Source organism: Dicentrarchus labrax, unplaced genomic scaffold, assembly GCF_905237075.1.
Source record: "Dicentrarchus labrax unplaced genomic scaffold, dlabrax2021, whole genome shotgun sequence".
Lineage (NCBI taxonomy): Eukaryota > Metazoa > Chordata > Actinopteri > Moronidae > Dicentrarchus > Dicentrarchus labrax.
Window position 1 is genome coordinate 19784935 of NW_026136702.1, and position 17937 is coordinate 19802871.

Sequence of the window (17937 nt, forward strand, 5' to 3'; positions counted from 1 at the left end):
GTCTCACTGTCTCTTGTCTGCACAATGTGTACAAAAGCAACAATACATACATATGAGACACTCTGTGTGCAGCCTCGTTCCTCTTCACACTGGATAGTGCCTGTCACACATGGACGTGGTCTCAAATAATGCATCTATAGCGCAAACCCTCTGGTGTTCATTATTTAATCATTAGGCCTATTCAATTGCTGTGTGAATCATTTTTAATCCATGAAGCGTGTATGTCTCAAATATGGAGTTCCACAACAATCTGGGTTAAGACGTTGGATGTTGACTATTGTCAATAGTGCAAGGGCCTTTTTGACATTGATAATTTATGATTAGAGTTTAAACACATGGATGGCGTGACTTTACACAGTTCAAATACTGACTCAGATTTGGCAAGTAGCTGTTCCTCTTTTGAATTGACCACAGCGAACTCTCGCTCAATCTGTCCCCAAGCCGTGAAACTAAAGGATTATGTCTGAATTAGCTAAGCGGTCGACATGAACAGGAAATGGATGGGAAATGTGTTGTTTGTTCCCTGAGCACAGCCTGAAGGCGACATTTGTCCCTTCTGTGTTCTCACAGCCACTGTATCATCGTTTGTTCTTGCCACATTGGTGTCATTTGGCATGGTGAGGAGTCTGTTCAGACATGAACCAAGATGGCGGCACAGCAGACAATTGTGGGCCGCTGCCTGGTTTTGAACCCAATTCGAGGCAATAAAATTAAGAAATCTGAGATAGAGATAGAATCTATTTGAAAATCATAGCAAATGTCATACCATTATACAGGTATTTGATTTACAATTTTGTATGATTGATATGATTGTTCCATAAAAACACTACTTTTTTTACTCATGCGTATTACCTGCAATGTGTGACTACCCACTCCTGATGATAAGTAAGACAAACTCTGCTTGTTGTCATTGCATTAAGATGTTATAAAGCCATTTCTGTTCTTAACTTAGCTAGAGCCGTTTACAGTAAATTGACCACTATGGGTTCAACATCTTGCTTGAGGAGATGCACTCAAGGACACCACAAACTCACAATGATTGGCTATTACCAAACCTGTAACCATTCACTCACACGAAAGCTCCTCGAGCTCCCTGGACCCCTCTATAACACTAAACAATATTTGAACCAGATGTGGTATTTTTTCCATGCTTATACTGGGATGAGAAAGGGGGTCATATGAGGTTTAAAATGAGATTTTCTGTAGAAATCCACTCCTACTCTCCAAAACAAATCCCAGAGCTACTCTGCTGTAGATGCAAAGCTGTGGACTGTAAGGGTTTTTTTTTTTTTCTCTTTCTTTTAAATGTCTGGTTCCTTCAAGTAACATGTTCTGCAAGAAGAGATTTAACAAGATGAAGGATGAATGAAATGAACCAACCAGAGAGCAGGCGGAAGGATGGAGAATGAGAGACAGCCAACAGAAATAAACACAAAGAATTTCTAGCCAACAACTTTACAATTTTACATAAACTGTTGAGATCAATCATCATTTTTTCCATCTGCTGGGCTGAAGCAAATTCATTAGATTCTTAAAAATTAGGAAAAAAAACAAGATAACAAGAAACAAGATTTCCACCACGGAATAACTGAATTAGAAGTTCTCGTTATAGTCATTGTTATTATTTGGGGGGAAAGTGTGAGTGGGACTGAGAGAGCAGAGAGGGACACAGAAAGCTCAAAGACCCAAAGACAGACTGAGAGTATTAAAGTTCACTCTGGGTGTCTCGTTTCGGTGGCCGGCTCTTTGTGGTCTGTTAAAAGCTTAAAAACAGAGCGGTGCTGAAAACAGACACCCAGCGTTTAGCTCACACCACGAAACCTGAGGCTTAATTGCCTTTCAATTAGAGGAACTAATAGGCCTCTCTCTCTCTCTGTGTGTGTCTGTGTGTCTGTGTGTCTGTGTGTCTGTGTGTCTCTGTGTGTGTGTGTGTGTGTGTGTGTGTGTGTGTGTGTGTGTGTGTGTGTGTGTGTGTGTGTGTGTGTGTCTGTGTGTAGGGGTCTGTGTGTAGGGGTGTGTGTGTGTGCGTGCGTGTGTGGTGAAGTGATTACAGAGGAATAGCTGTAAAGCTTTCTCAGCATTTGTGAAAATAGGTATTAATGAGGGGCTAGCAACTCCACAGACCCACAGTTGCTGCAAAGTTTCTCTTCGCAGTGTGTGTGTACTTGTATGTCTCCGTCTGTTATGTGTGTTATGAATTTGTCTGTGTGTGTGTGTGTGTGTGTGTGTGTTGAGGGTGCTGATTCCTGTTAAGCCATTAGTGAAATTCAAGTGCTAATTACCACCCGCAAGACCCCACGTCTGCTGTTTTCACACACACACACACACACACACACACACACACATAGGTTCTTCATGAACTATTATCTCTAATCAACCTCACTTTCACATCATTAGTATATTTTTACATGAAAGGGAATGAACTACTGAAGGTTTTATTGCTGGTTAAAGTCCATATTCAACATGGACATCTAAATAACGTATTAGCAAATGTAATAATTTTGTAATCTAATTATTGTGCATTGTTTATGATTATGCCATTTATGACGCTTTGCAGCATGTCTACCTTGTCACACAGTTGACCTTGTCAAAGTCAGCTGTGTTACAGAGGAGTCAGACGTGGCTGGTGTACATATACGCCACCAGTAGATGTGGTAGGGACGAGCATTAGTCACAACCAAATCATGTCACCTGTTATCCATCTCTCTAAAGCTAATGTCCTTTGTGTCATGTAGCTTTGATAGATTTTTGACGGAGAGAACAGCCTGAAGAGGATCAGCTTTCTCTGTAAAACAGATCTGTTTCCTCTTGGCAGTAACTGTACGTGGAAGCAGTAAACGCAACTGGTAAATAGCAGGTTTGAGAACAGTTTGGAAACAGATGGGGCATATCAGGGAAAGAGCCGAATACAAGCTGCTCACAGGAGCAGTTCAGATACAGGAAGAGATAATCCTGTAGCAGCTCTTTGTCATCTATAGAAGATATGGCACAGGAAGTGGCCACTCCTTGCTTTATGGCTCTCTGGAACAGAGTGCCTTGGATGTTAGTTTGTAATACGATACCTCCTTTATTAATCACTTAATGTGTTATACTGTCCATCAGTATACTTTGTATTGTAAAACAGATCCATGTTGGAAACTCAGAAGTACAATATAAACCAGACAATAGTAATGATTACAGGAACACATTACTACAAATACCACAAGAATAGAAAGCAGGAACTTCTCCAAAATTGCTACTGGCACAACAAAAAAAGCTGTGGCATGTTATGTTAATTTAAAGAATGCTAAATAAACAAAGCTGTTAATGAAGAAGACACACAGTGTGTTGACAGCACACACAAACTTCCATTTGTTGTATTCAGCTAACTAGCACCTAATTAACTCTGCCATTGTTGTGTTTGCGAAGTCTAATTCACACTCTAAATTATTCTGTTTAAAGTACTTCAGTTCATGAAAATAAACTTATTTTACATGTGTATTTTTATTTTGCTCATTTTGATTAGCATCCTCAATTACTGAGAATCACACTAATTTGTATGGAAATAATATGCAATTTGTGGTAAATTATGTGCAATCGGAACAATTCTTTCTGCTAATGAGACAGAGATGGCTTTTTAAAATCATTGGCAAACAGGTTTTGTGCCTTTTTAATAAGGACCAGTATTTTTTTTTACTATTTTATAAAGCATTGACCATTTTTCACCCCAATAAAGACAGATGTCTCATAATTTCATATCATGCATTTAATAAACGGATGAATTGGTAACACAAAACCAGTATTTCCCACACAGAGAGATTGGTTATTATCTTTGCACGGTTAAACGATTTCAAACTTAAGTACCATTAAGTCAACACATTTTCACAGAGCTTAAAACAACTAGGACTGCACACTGATGAAGGAGTCCTTCATTGTTCTCAAGCTGCACCTTCCTCTGTATATATTCTGCCAGAATTTAAATATTGACATTATAATGTTTTTGGCAGTGTGTACTGTGACAGAATGTAAATGTCCATTGTAGCGTTCACAAACAAATATATTCTTGTACAAAAACTGCAGACTATAAAAAAAAAAGCAAATATGTTTTTAATGCTGTGAAACATAATGAAAACATAAACAATGCCGGTAATGGGGTTTCGGCACGGTGCGTCACTCTGCTGGTCCTGATTTGGTCTTTAAATTCATAAGGAAATCCTCTGGGCGGAAAACAAGCTGATGACCGAAGCAGTCAGCTCTCTGTGTTCTTCCAAATGAGCAGCCGAAATAGACGCTAAAACAACAGGCGAGCTGATGAGATACAGTTGAGCTTGAGGCACAACAATGTAGCTCCAATTAGCCCGCTGACCGCTGTTTATTGGCTATTGGCTTGCACGGGAATGTCCTCTTTGTTGGCTTTAACTTTGTGACTATTAGGCCTTTCACTCCACACAATTGGAGAGACGAACTCCACATTAGGGATGTTCGCAGTTAATTATGACAAGTAATCTCCAAAATGCCCAACACTGTGTGGAAAAAAAGAGGCAATGTTTTGTGAAGACTTGTACTGACTGTTAGAATTGACTTGTTATTTCCTTAAATAGAAAGATTCTGAATGTTGTGTTGGAGGGCTTCCTTAATTAACCAGCACTTTAATTATGCCTCTCTGGCTTGCTCTTTCCCTGTCTTTCTCCATTGCTGTTGTTTATATTGTCTGTATATCTCTATATTGCTCTTTTTTTCCTCTTTTCTCTGTCTCAGTCCAGTAGGATCCATCTTTGCAATTGTAGCTTTGAATTACAGGATTAGAATAACACTGTAATTACTGCGGAAGACTTTTAGGATATACTTAGGAATGGAAAATGAATATGGATAATCACAGGTTTGTTTTTTTCCATTCTTGTTTATTCCATTTAACTTTTCTCTATAAGAAAATGGCCCATGAGCATCAGACGCAGCCAGACATACTGTTGTGCAGCTCTAGAAAAGAGTCCGCAATCAATCATCCCGTCTTCTTCATGTGTGTACACATCCACACATGTTTAATGAATGAAGTGCTTCAAGAGCAACTCATTGAGGACATCTGCAGAGGTTCAGAGTTCACGGTCACATACACACTCCGTCGCAAGAGATTCATGACACCGTTGCTGCGCCTTTTAATCTGAGAGAGATAAAAAGACAGATGAGCATGACAGGAGCGGTGCCAAGACAAACATGGCGAAGGAGGGAATAGTCATTGGGAAAAAAGATGCTGCTTAATCATAAGAATAGACGCACACAATTCCTGGAATAGAAATGGGGGAGGCTGGAAAGTTTGAGGAATTTATGCTATGGAAAAGCAAGCAAAACCTGAGACTCTCTATGCCTTGCTCACTCTGTCCTTCACTCTATTTCTGTGTGTGTGTGTGTGTGTGTGTGTGTGTGTGTGTGTGTGTGTGTGTGTGTGTGTGTGTTTTTGTGTGTTTTTGTGTGGTTTTGGTCTATAGCCCCTAAGGGAGGGAGAGAAAGAGAGAGGTGGAGGGGCAGGAAATGGTGGCGTCTGGAATTGATTTGAGGCTAAAGGAAAAATAAAATACTTCAGATTCTTAAAGGCTCGGGCAGCAGGGACAGACGACCACAAAGAAATGAAGAAAGGTAGGAAAGAGAGAAAAGGAGAGGCCACATGACCACAAGAAGAAAAAAAGAAAAATTGGCATATAAAGCAAACATAAAGAAGGATTTATACTTCTGCAGTAAAGTCTGTGAGGTAGTAGTACGCTGTGGCCGAATCTTATGTGTTCCTCTTCAAAAATGCTCGTACGGGCTACATGACGTTGTGATTCTTCTGCTTTGGGCAATTTGAATGTCTTTGTGTTCAGTGCTGGTGTAGATTGTTGACAGAGAAAATAACATTTGTAGACTTATTATAAGTACAGCTACATGACTATATTCATGACATTGTCCAAACATTTTTTTTCAGCATCCATCAGTGAATGAGGCCATAAGCAGGAATATATTAGTCACTTTGTCATAGTGACATTACCTATAGCAACATCCCAATTCAGAAACAAAGTAGAATGACTAAAGAAACAAAGGGGAAACTGAGAAAAGAGATAAGAAGATGAGCGGGGAAGTATACAGTAGCAACTGCTATGGGGAACTGGAGTGAAGGGAAGATGAGGAAAAAAGGGAGTAGAGGGGCGAGTAACAGGAGGGAAGGAGAGTTACTTGAGACACTGCAGCAGTGGCTTGAGATTCACTTTAAAACCTGTTTCACACCACAGCTGTGAAACTGTTTCTTTTCTATCCCATTTCAACAGCAGTGTGTAAGACATGTAGGAAATGTTTTTTGACAAGAGGATCCAAACTGAGTTGAACCACTAACACTTCAAAAAAGACTCACCATAAAACAATGAAATGCAGAGAAAGCACACCTGAATACCTGGCCATACTGAAACACTGGGGTTCACAAATTGACACAAAGTCCTAAAAAGTCAATGTTAGAAGCTAAAGGGTCAGAGGAAAGATGAGAAAGAAAACCCTCTGTTTATCCTGTGAGCCACAACAAATATGCTCAGCTCTTACTTTCAATCATAATTTTTATCTCTAAACAAAGTGATAAAAAATACAGTTAGTTTCAGATTGCGATCAATTTGAATACATTTCGCTTTCCAAGTGTGTATGAGGAACAACGGTTGTGACGAAATTTGAGGAGAAACACAAAAGGCCCTATTTAGAGCCAGTGTTCGTCTGTTCTGAGCTCCTATAAAAACATGGCGGTTCAACATGATGAACGGCTCCGTCTAAGGTAACGAAAACACAACAATCCTTAATATTAAGTGATCCCGACCACTGTACTTTGTCTTACACACGTGGGAGGTGAGCAGTATTCAGTTGGTTGCATTCTGCGACTTCCCAGCAGGATGCAGCTAAATCCTACATATTGGTCTTTTAAAAAAAAGAATGCAGTCCATCAAAATTCCTTTAGAAATAATCAAACAAATGTGTGCATGAGGTGGTTATAATGGGGAAAAAAAGAAAGTTTGATGTGTTGCTTTTCCAGATTATTTCTGCTGTAAAACCTGTAAAATCTGACAGACATTAATTGCATTACATCAGGAATTACATCAACCTTCAGTTCAGCGTTTTTCACGTGTAAATTGTGAAAACTGAGAATCACTACACTGCGGAGGACCAGCGAATGTGCCATTAAGTGATCAGCGGGAAGCTCGTTTATCTTATTAGCAAAGCTCGTTAAACCGACCACAACAATGATGAGCGCTGTTGTGTGTTATTGGCCCCATGCAACAGTTACACAGCTGCCAAACCGCCGCACATGGAGGTGAAAGAGGCAGGTAAAAAAAGAAATTTATGCTGCCTTCAAGTCCACGACAAGTGAAGTTATGAGGGAACGAATAATGGATGATGTTGATCAACTGATCAACGGAAGCAGTAGGGGTGGACAAGAGGAAGAAAGAGAGCAACAGAGAGGGATTTGTGTCCAGCTAGGTTAGCCATGTGTGTTCATGCTTTAGCAAGCTCAGCGAGTCTGTTCCAAAACGATGAATAGAGACTAAAGATATTAGAATATGAGACAGAAAGCGAGAGAGAGAAAGAAAGAGAGAGATATCAAAGGGAGGCTGAGAGGATAGGAGGTGGAAATCCTCTTTTTTTCTTTCTTTCTTTCCCATAGAGAAATGAGAAGAGTTAATCCTCAGGGGCTTACATTTGTTTTTTCTCTCTCTATCTCTCTGTATTTCAGTATCGCTGCCTTCTGACATTCTCTCTGTCCCTCCTGATCTTCGCATTTTCTCCCTCTCATTCTCTCTTTGTGTTTTTTTGCTCTCATTCTGCTGTTAACCATCATCCACATTTACATCTCTTCTTTCTTCCCGCCATGTCCTACTCTTGTTGAATTTCCTCTGTCCCCCGTTCTCCATCTTTTCCTCTCTCCCTCCTTGTCTCTCCCCTCCATCCCTCCTCGCAGGGTTTATGGGTTTATGATGCATGGTAATCTCACCGCAAACACATTTATCTGCTCGTTCTTTATCTTCCTTTGCCTCTCTTTTTTTTCTTGTTGCTCAGCGGGGCTCTGAGCCGTGTGATGATGCTTATGGGATATTTACATTTGATTTGTGCACACGGAACAGAGTGAGATGCGTAGACAGGAGAGGGCAGAACAGAACAAAACTGAAGGAATGAAATGCAGAACAGAGAGAGAGCAAAGAAGAGCTGAACAAGCCGTAACAGAGCAGTGAATACAAATTCTGAGCACAACACCACAGATAAAGGCCAGCGCAGAGCAGAGCAGAATTAAAATGAAATCCATGTAAGGCCTACATGCAGGGATAAGGAAAAAAAATCTTGATCTTTAAAATCTGTGAGAAAAAGAAAATCTATCTATCCCATTTGATCCAAGGGTGTAATGGTTTATCTATGTTTAATAAGCAATAAAAGAAAAGCATCCAAATCACATTTGGGTCACAAAGTATTGTTTTTCTACTTCTTGAATCCAGTGCAGGTGGCTTTGTGGCAGTAGGCTTGGTCGATCAAGCCAAGCCTGTAATCTCATATTGGAGAATAACTCCATATCTTGCATCCTTTGAGCCCCTCCAAAAGCAATTTCCCTCCATTTAGAAATGCCATTTTCTCCTGATAGTAGATCCCTTGAGCTTTCAAATTAAACATTGTCACCTGACTTCACCACTCAGTGTCCCCAAAGCTCTGATCATTACATCATCACCTGTATAGGTGTTGTGTAAGGACACATCTAGGACACAAAATCGGGCTGCGGCAGAGAAGCTGACTCTAAATAAGATGTGTAGGCTCTTATTGCCGAATGAAATTCAGCTGTCAAGTAGCTGTATCTTAACATCTCTGCCTGCAAGACAAAGTTCAAGAGAGAAGTACAGACTTCATCCCACCACAGCTAATCAAGTCTGTCTTCTAGGTGTTTTCCCTTATATCTTTTTGGTTAGTTGATAAACCTGTTTTTTGGCGCAGCGTTCCAAAATTAATGGGTATTGGAGTTAAAATAGTTCAGCTTCCATTTTAATTTGCCAATCTCTGAAGGTGCCTAGGGCATTAAAAGGCAGAAAATTGACATTCAATTGTACATTTTAATGTAATGCCAGTGTTAGCTCTGTCAGAGGGAGGATTTCAAATGGCTAGATATTGTATGAAATGAAACTGCAATTATGCCATTTTGCAAGTGTCAGTCCACACAATAGGTTCATCATCGCTCACTTACAGACTCCCGCGCCATCCAGAAAAAAAAAATCCTCAGACATGTACAGTTAAAACGATCTAAAACTGAAACAGTCTGTCTCCAAAACTTCTGATGTAACGTACTTCACACTCATTTTTAAGCATTAAGCTGATGCTCTTATTCAGAATGACGAAAGGCTAAGTGCAAGAGTAGTATAAGCTTAAACCACTACATTGCAGACAAAAGACCTCCAGAGAACGGGGTAAAAGCACCAAAGCCACAGTCAGTGTCCATTTGTTATGACTTTCTTTTGTTACCCTCGAATGATCCTAGAGAAGTAGTGGCAACATGGGCAAGCAGGAGAAGGCAGTTTTTGTCCATGAAGGTTCCATTAAAGGATGAATGTTTCAGAGATGCCAGATATGTAGTTTCTTGATGTTTTCTGATGATTCATCCACTCATCATCACCAAGAGAAAAGCCTGTCCGCAGTTTCAAATCAGCCTTTTTGTCATTCTTAAGTGGCCACACAATCATCAGGTAATATTGAGCCCCCAGAGCTGATTAATCACACCCACTGCCAGTTTTTATTGCACTTCAGCCTCCAAAAACATCCGCAGGTACACAAGCACAAACCTCTCTGTGTCAGATGATGGCTGGGGATGGGAGGAGCTAGGGTATGGAAAACACCAAAAGTATGTAATTGAGTTATGAACCAATCACAACAGAGCAGGTGGTCCGAATAATCTGTCAGATATGTGTGTGTCCTGAAGAGCACAAGTTTTTTTTCCCCCATTAGGTTTAATTTTGCTTTCATCTGCCTGCTTTTTAACTCCTGACATGTACATTTAGTTATTACAAGCTTCAAAGAGAAACAGCCAAAGAGCTCAGGGACGTCTTTTGGGGCTTACTGACAGACTACTTCTTGACATCCCAAACTGTCACTGTTGCAGCTCAGTGGACTTCTGGAATAATTGAATCACATGACAGCTGTTTGTGTTTGTGTGAGTGGGTGGGAAAGCACAGTGTCTTTAAAAACTCTCCCCAGGTTTCCCAGAGTATTTTATTGATGTGTGCTTTTCTATATCTAGCTTTCAATCAGTTGGACTGCTGGGTAATCAATACTGGTAGAGGGCATTAAAACTCACTCTGTGTGTTTGTGTAAATCCCTGGAAAAGGATTCTTCTCCTCTCTAATTCCTGCTCCTTATCTATCCCCCCAGACACCCATCAGTGTCACGTTTTTTAAAGATATATGAGCCTGATAGGTAACGAGTTTTAACAGCATTTTCCTACTCTACTTTACACTTTCAAGAAAGGCTTATCAGGACTGTGTTGCACCCTCCACTGACTTTATGTGTTATTACTATATGTCCAAGAAACAGCTGCACTTTGCATATTCAGCTTGTTGTGTTAATGTTCACTGTTGCACCGTAGCTTGTTATATTTTGCAAATGCCAGGCATTTTTCTGTAGGTTAAGATAATAATTTCCAGTTTGGCATTAAACAGACCTTGAACTTTTATTATACCTAAAGATGTTGAGAGCAAAGGCATAGAATGATCAGTGTTTCAAAGATGCCTTATGTCTACCTCCTTGCCTTTTTTTGATGATTTCTTTCTCATTCTGAAATGGCCACACAATCAATGCATGGTTATAAACCTCCGGAAGTGATTAATTACATCAACTTCCAGATTCCCTTGTGATCCAGACTTGAACAATTACAAACAAATGCACAAGCAATACGGCACAAAAGCTGAGAAGAGCAAACATGACATGAATGACCCACTTTCGGAGCCACAAGTGTCTTATACACAGCAGATCAGATCATTAGTTGATCAAAAAGCAAGGTTTTTGATGTGGTTTGGTTTAAACCTCTGGCAGAAGCACCACCATCGTTTCAGGGGAATTCTCACTTCAGTATCTCATTTTGGAATTGTTACGCTGCAGATACACTTAATCTGCAATGATGCTGCTGTAAGCATTACATTTGCTGTAGTTAAAGGATGCAAAATCAGAAAGCAAGTAAAATAAATGGACTATGATCTGCATGCAAACAAAGCCACAGCAGTGATGTAGCCGCAACAGAGCTTCCCATGTGAAATTAACTTCCATCCGAGAGAGATGTGAACTTAACCTATTGCCTTAACTACTGTGATGATCTCACTGAACCTGGAGTCAGTGTGCTGAAGATTGAGCGGCTAAAGTTTGCAGGTCTCCCACCAGACAAGATTAATTCTACCCAGCCTCAAGCCTTTGGCTAAAGCAAAGCTCTTTGGTTGAACTGCCCTTAAGCTGAAATAGAGTGTAACTTAGAAACATAGAAACTGTCTCCCATAAAAAATCATAATAAAAAAACACAACAAAAGAAGAGAGAGAATGGATGCTTGTCCTAATGTCCTCCTGCTGTCTCTGTGTGCGAAACTGGTATAGACTGAAATTACGTAGCCCAGGGCTGCCACATGAATGCACGAAACAACCACATAAACACAAACAGGACAGTCAATTTGTTACTTTCTTTCAGCAGCAATATGCAAAAAAGGAAGACACTTATCTGAGAGACAGAGCGAGAGAGAGAGGATGATGTGACCTGAGACTGGTTCAGATAAGCACTTTTGTTCCTTTTCTATCTCTTCTTCTACGAAACTGAGACACACATACACATACACAGGATCTCTTTGTCAGTTTGCCTGCCGCTGAGTTGTCGCGGTGACAGAAGAGGTCATCTGGATGAATGCGTCGTATTATAGGATATGTGCTCAGATCTCGGTCAAAAGGTTAAATATCCAATCAGCACACAGTGTAGCTAAACCCTTTGAAACCAAGAATCATAATAAGTTAGCAGCGGAATCAATAGATGTCAATGAGGACACATTTCATAGGGAGCCACAAAGTATAATCCAGGCAAAACCAGATGGATGAAGAGCTTAAGTCTTCATTTATGTCTCACTGATATGAGTTTTTAAAGGGCAACACTTCAGCCTCCAATAACTGATACTTTGCCCGTGTTCAGTATCTATAAATGTGGTCATTTTCATTGTCATTCTTGTCCCTTGATGCAGACTATATTTCCATTTTGCTGACTCGGTGGAAGAGCATTATTTACACCTTAAGTGATCGGGACACTGAAACCCGAGATTAATTGGATACATATAAATTAATGGATTGATTGATTGGTAGATGGAAATAAAGACAGTTGAATTTGGTATGAATTACTCCTTTATAAACTGTACTGACCAGTTTTACCATGATGATGATGTAATGTTCATACGTCACGAATCAGATGTGGGTGGCTTAATAACAGGTGAATTGTAGCCTAATAGGCCAACCAGTACATTGATCTAACCCTGGTATACAGACATTGAAAGATGGCAGCATACTGTACATATACTGCCAGTGCAAGTCACATAACACAGCAAACTCCTCACTTTAGAAATGTCAAAATGTCAAATCAAGAACAGTGTGTTTGAACGTGAATTAGAGTAGTGTGTTGTTATTGGAAGAGTTGGCTTAATCAAAATATTCAGTGATTTGTTTTTTACTATGGGGCTGTCCTGCTGTCTCTGAGTCTTTCTACCTATTTGTCTTTTTACAGTTTCCAGGCTAGAGTTGAAGGATTAGAATGTGCTGCTCTGAAATCGGCTCGTCAGCCTGCCAGCCACTGATAAGCACACTCAGGATCGATTAGATCTGCCTTTAATCTATTCAACTTTTTGCAGGCGAATGGAAAAATGCTTAGTATGGGAGATGTGAGGTGCGTGATACGGTGACTTTGGTTACACGTGCCCAGAGGGCAAATGCATTGTAAGCCACATTTTCTGGCATGAGATAATATTAAATATGCATTTTTACAAGTCCTCTTTAACAAGCTGCTATAGGCAAATACAAGCTAAACAATTCAGAACAGCATTCTATGAACCATGAAGGACAGAGATAATTACTGAGAGAGACACAGGCAAAAACAGGAAATAAAGAAAAGAGAAAGGAAGGAAAACAACACAAACACATATGATAATATAATTAAAGCGAAAGAAAGAAAGAGTTGGAGCTCTCAGTAGACGGTGCTCTTTCACCCATCTCGCTCAATTGCTCTCCATCTCCCTGAAAGAGCCAGTTTAACAGAATGCTAAACAGGCGAAGGGGGCCTGATGTGTCACTGCCAATTCACAGGCCTCTTGATTCCACACACGCATATGAAAAAAATGGCAGAACGCACCTTTAGCTCATTACTGGTGTCGGATACGTTGAGGGTTTTCTCCTCTGCACGGCGACACAGATCTGCCTGAGAGAAAGAGGAGAGGGAGAGAGGGACTTTAGATTAATAATCACATGTAAGAAGTACAGTTTATTGACGAAGAAAGGGTTCAAAGACATTATACATTATGTGATTATGATGTAATTAGATATGTGCTAATTGGATGTACTATATATCTCATTATATTGGGCATGTAATTATGCAGGGGAGATGTCAGAGTAGTTAAAAATAAGTAAAAGACAAACCGGAAAACAAACAAATACAAAGTGATTTTGACTTGTAAATATAAAATAAGCTTTTCTGAGGAAGAGCATGACTCAAAATACTTAAAACAGTCTCGTATGCAAATTTAAACATGAGCAACTTGACAAGCAAACCCCTTGTAACCTTTAAATACACGAGAAGCTGTCAGACACCCCTTCTAATTCTCATTTTTTAAATCTCTGATAATGAATTTTAGGTTTACTAAATATAAATAATATCAAGCCCTTAAATAACTACATCAACAAAGACAGCATCATTCTGTAAAGATCTGGGATTGTTCATACTGCCCTCGCCGTCTTCCCAAATTTATTGCATTTCAGTGCTATCAGAACAACTGCACATTAGTAATGAATGACTGGCGGGAGTCAAATATAAATAGAAGATATTTAATTTACGTGTTGACTTAGCCAGTACTGTTCCACTGTACTGTGCTACCTTCTGAGTGTACAGTGCCAGCCTGCAGCTAGTTAATGCTAGTGAAGACTTTTACCATGCAGCCTGACGTATCAGCAACGAGTGGACTGACTAGTCGCAGTCTCAACATTACCAACAGATATTTTCCTGACTTATTATAGTTCAAATCACACCCTGGCAACGGAAAATATAACCAAAAGAACCAAACACAAAAACAAAAAAACCTAATTTTTTGGTTGGAAGGTGTCTTCAAAACTTGTCTGTCATAAATAGAGGTGTCCAACCCAAATTCAGTCCAATTTCTGAGTTCTGCACTTTTTTCCCTTGCATACAGTGGGGATTGGCTTAAAATATAAATGTTGCTATAAACATTAAATAGTATTTAGTATAATAAAGTATTACAGAACCTGCTGGTGTCATTTCATCGTTTTTATGAGCAGTTCTCTTAAATAGATGAGAATTAACAAAGACTTTTTCATAACCATTAACAATAATTGCCTGTTTAACCACAACATGATTTAACCTGCGCCTCTGCTGCATTATTGCCCAAAAACTATTAAAAACACAGAAGAAAACATAGTGTTGCATTGCTTGACATATTTCTTTATTGAGATTAATAGTCACTGTTGCCAGCCAGTGTTGTTAAAATATATATATATATTTTTTCAGTATTCTGTGGCAGGAATAATGTTACCAGTTGACTCACAGTGAACTCAGGGGCTACAAACAAACTTCCAAAATTGGATGGCAATTTGAACTCAGCCAGACTCTTTTCCTTTAGTGGTTACATAACCACAATATTGCAGTCCAAGGTGTCCTGGCTTTCACCTCTGCCATTATTTTCATATATCAGGACATTTGTGTTACTGCTTATAGTGCACACAGTGAGGCTCCAAATGTGTGCAGAGGTACAGTAAAGTGTGCTCAAGGACACTTCAGCATGGCTGCAATGGGTTGTTGGAGGCAACTGAGACCCTTTATGGGACTGTGTCTCTACCTGCAAAGCCAACCAGATAGATCACAGCTCAAAATAACCAGTTTCTATTGCTAACACTTCACTGTTGCTATGAAGGTGTTAAAACAATGTTTGTACTACAAAGAAAGTGTAAAAGATTATGCACATATGTGAAGCAGTATGTCACAGTATTTAAGACTTGTGTTAAGTGTCTGCACGCACATGCAGCGCTAACTGAAAGCAAGTGAGCTAACTGCCATGTTTCTTTCAAAGTGTGGATCAGGCCCCAAAGATAGGACAAAGAACCTTAGAACTGGTCACAAATGGTAAAGGTGCTCTGATTGATCGGTCACCAACAAAGTAACAGAGCAGTCTGTATATGGAGGGAGGGGCAGAGAGATGCGGGGTGCGGCAAGCCGGTGTGTATGAGACAGAGGTGTGGGTGTGCGTACACTATAAATACACCCTCAACAAATAGTTTTGAGGAGATTTGTTAGCGTCTGCCTTTATGTTTCCATTGCATTCCCAGATCGCCTGTTGTGTTATCTGGGCAGGGAAATGAACAGGACATGCTCTCACCTCCATCAGTAACTACCAGTGAAAAGCCCTTGAGCAAGCTACTTAACCCTGGCCTGTCCCAGTGGAGCGGTTCAGGGTCTGCGGTGGAGCTGAATGGCTGTACAGAGCAGCTCCCCTGTGTGAGTGTGAAGCATTGCGTCACTGAAAATGAAAATCTGTGATTTATACAAACCGTAACCGGGTGAATAAGGATTCAAAAAAGAAGAAGAAAGCAGTCTAGTAACAGATAGCGTTTCTAAAAGAATGTGTTCCCTTCCATCTGGTAATTATGCGAGTGTGATGGCACATGAATGAAAAGATGAGGAAAAATACGGCGAGGGAGATATTTTTAACGCCGTAATGGCTAAATATCAAAAGGCCAAAAACTGCCTTTATCTTCTGTGCCACAATTTTTTTCAATTTTCTTTATTTTTATCCACATCTTTATAAATGTGCAGTGAGAGATCACATAAGCTCCGAGGACCGAGACTGTGCAATAATTAACCTCCCTCCATATTTTGCAGGAAAAGACTTTTGTAGGAAATTGAATGTGTCTCTTTTATCTGTATTTTTCAGACCAACAACTGGAATGGAAAGGTTTTTACATTTTTCCAACTTAAAATTTAGACAAAACCTTGTTGCCTTGGAAAGTGCTGTTGTTTTGAACATACTCAGTGACCTCCAATGCAGTTTATTATATTAGCCTAATCTAAGTATGCACATTGTGAATTAATGTCTTATTTGTGGTGTTTAATAAGCTTTGACCCTATTAAGTTTCACTTAGAAATTATGTTTGTAGACAAATTTTCTTTCTGTTCAGTGCAAACAAGTTGTAACCACACTGAAACACTGCTGAAAAAGTTGCTGAAACACTTTAAAAATATCAAGAAGACTTTTTAATAATGTTATAATTACTGCCCATGTAAATCAAGAAGGATTTTGGGAACACAGCGTGTCATGTTTCTCCCCTAAGATATCTAATTAATAAGAAGAATGGATTAACTTGTGTGCAATACAAGAAAGTGACAGCAGCAGCGCAATCAAATTGAAAGCACCATCGACATCACCGTGGTTTCCATCATAACTGTCACCTTCATCATCAGAAGAGCATTATAACAAATCATTATTATTCAGCGCTTGTAATAATAACACCAATCACCATCACGCTATCATTATTGTCATGGAGCAGATCGGGCCTGCTTTGTATGCAGAGAGCACTGCCTCCTTTCACCTTGTTAAGGAAAAAGCATGGATTTTCATTAGAGTATATGTAGCAACACGTGCTGATGTGGCACACGTCATCAGTAGCAACAGTCCATTGCACTGCCTGTAACTACACCACAGATGTTTTAAAAAATGAAGCCCTGTGCTAATCATTATTGTGTGACATGAGCGATGTCGCTGTGGAATTATACCAATCACTATTGTGCTATCGTTATTATCATTCTGCAGCTAAATCTGCCTGCTTTGTATGCAGAGACGATTGAGCTCATTCCAACCAGAAAATGACAGCTCGTTATGTGAGGGGAAAATGGATTTCACCATGTTGTGGTATTGCAAGGGACCCTGAGACAATACTGTCAATACTATAAAGCACTGTCTGAATTGGTTCTTGTGTGGAATGTGCAATGCATGAATAAAGGCTTATTGATTGGTAGTGTGCTGCCAACAACTCTGTTGTTACATGTTTCACTGCATGCACACAGGCTTCCAGAAAGTGATAATATTTAGTATTGATTTTTTTTTTTTATTCATACCGTAGGAGTGATTTTCCTCATGTTCAGTGTGCCATGTGGATCTATACTTAAAAGGTGCTGCACACCGCTGATGTATTCTACTCTTGTACTGCACCACAAGCACCCATACACAAAACACCAGCACTAAGTGCTCAGCTTTCATTTCATAATGCAAGAAATGTAATATTTCTGTTACATTATGATACGTTGTTGTATGAGTTCTGTTCTCTTCTGTTCAACAAAAGAACAAACACAGGTATGATATGATATTGGCTGCAGCTGCCAAGAACAAGGTCATTTAAGGATACAAACAGTCATCTCTCAGCTTAGCTCAGATAATAATAAAATGTCCCTCATTTTTGGACCAGTGTCCAACTTTGGTAGGCATGCTGACCTGCTCAAACACACATACACAGACACACAATATTTGTACACACATCTCATGTACACATGCAAATAGACAGCTTGAAATTATGCCATTAGTTGTGTCTGTCATTAGCTAAAAGGCCTGAAGCTGGAGTGAGACCAGTATAATTATTCTGATTATAGTCTCTAGCTGAGCTCTATCCAAACACATTACACTCTCTCGGATTAAA

The 17937-nt window shown here is 39.7% G+C and overlaps 1 protein-coding gene and 1 long non-coding RNA gene across 2 annotated transcripts in view; one reads left to right on the forward strand and one right to left on the reverse strand.

The window, feature by feature from the left end:
• Nucleotides 1-17937, forward strand: part of LOC127371813 (uncharacterized) — a 402823-nt gene that overhangs the window by 124759 nt on the left and 260127 nt on the right. The window lies entirely within an intron of this gene.
• cdh11 (cadherin 11, type 2, OB-cadherin (osteoblast)) overlaps nt 1-17937 on the reverse strand; it is an 87190-nt gene that overhangs the window by 34901 nt on the left and 34352 nt on the right. Inside the window, exon 2 of the mRNA XM_051414821.1 lies at nt 13376-13441. The gene's annotated coding sequence lies outside the window, so the exon portion shown is untranslated. The remainder of the gene's footprint in view (nt 1-13375; nt 13442-17937) is intronic.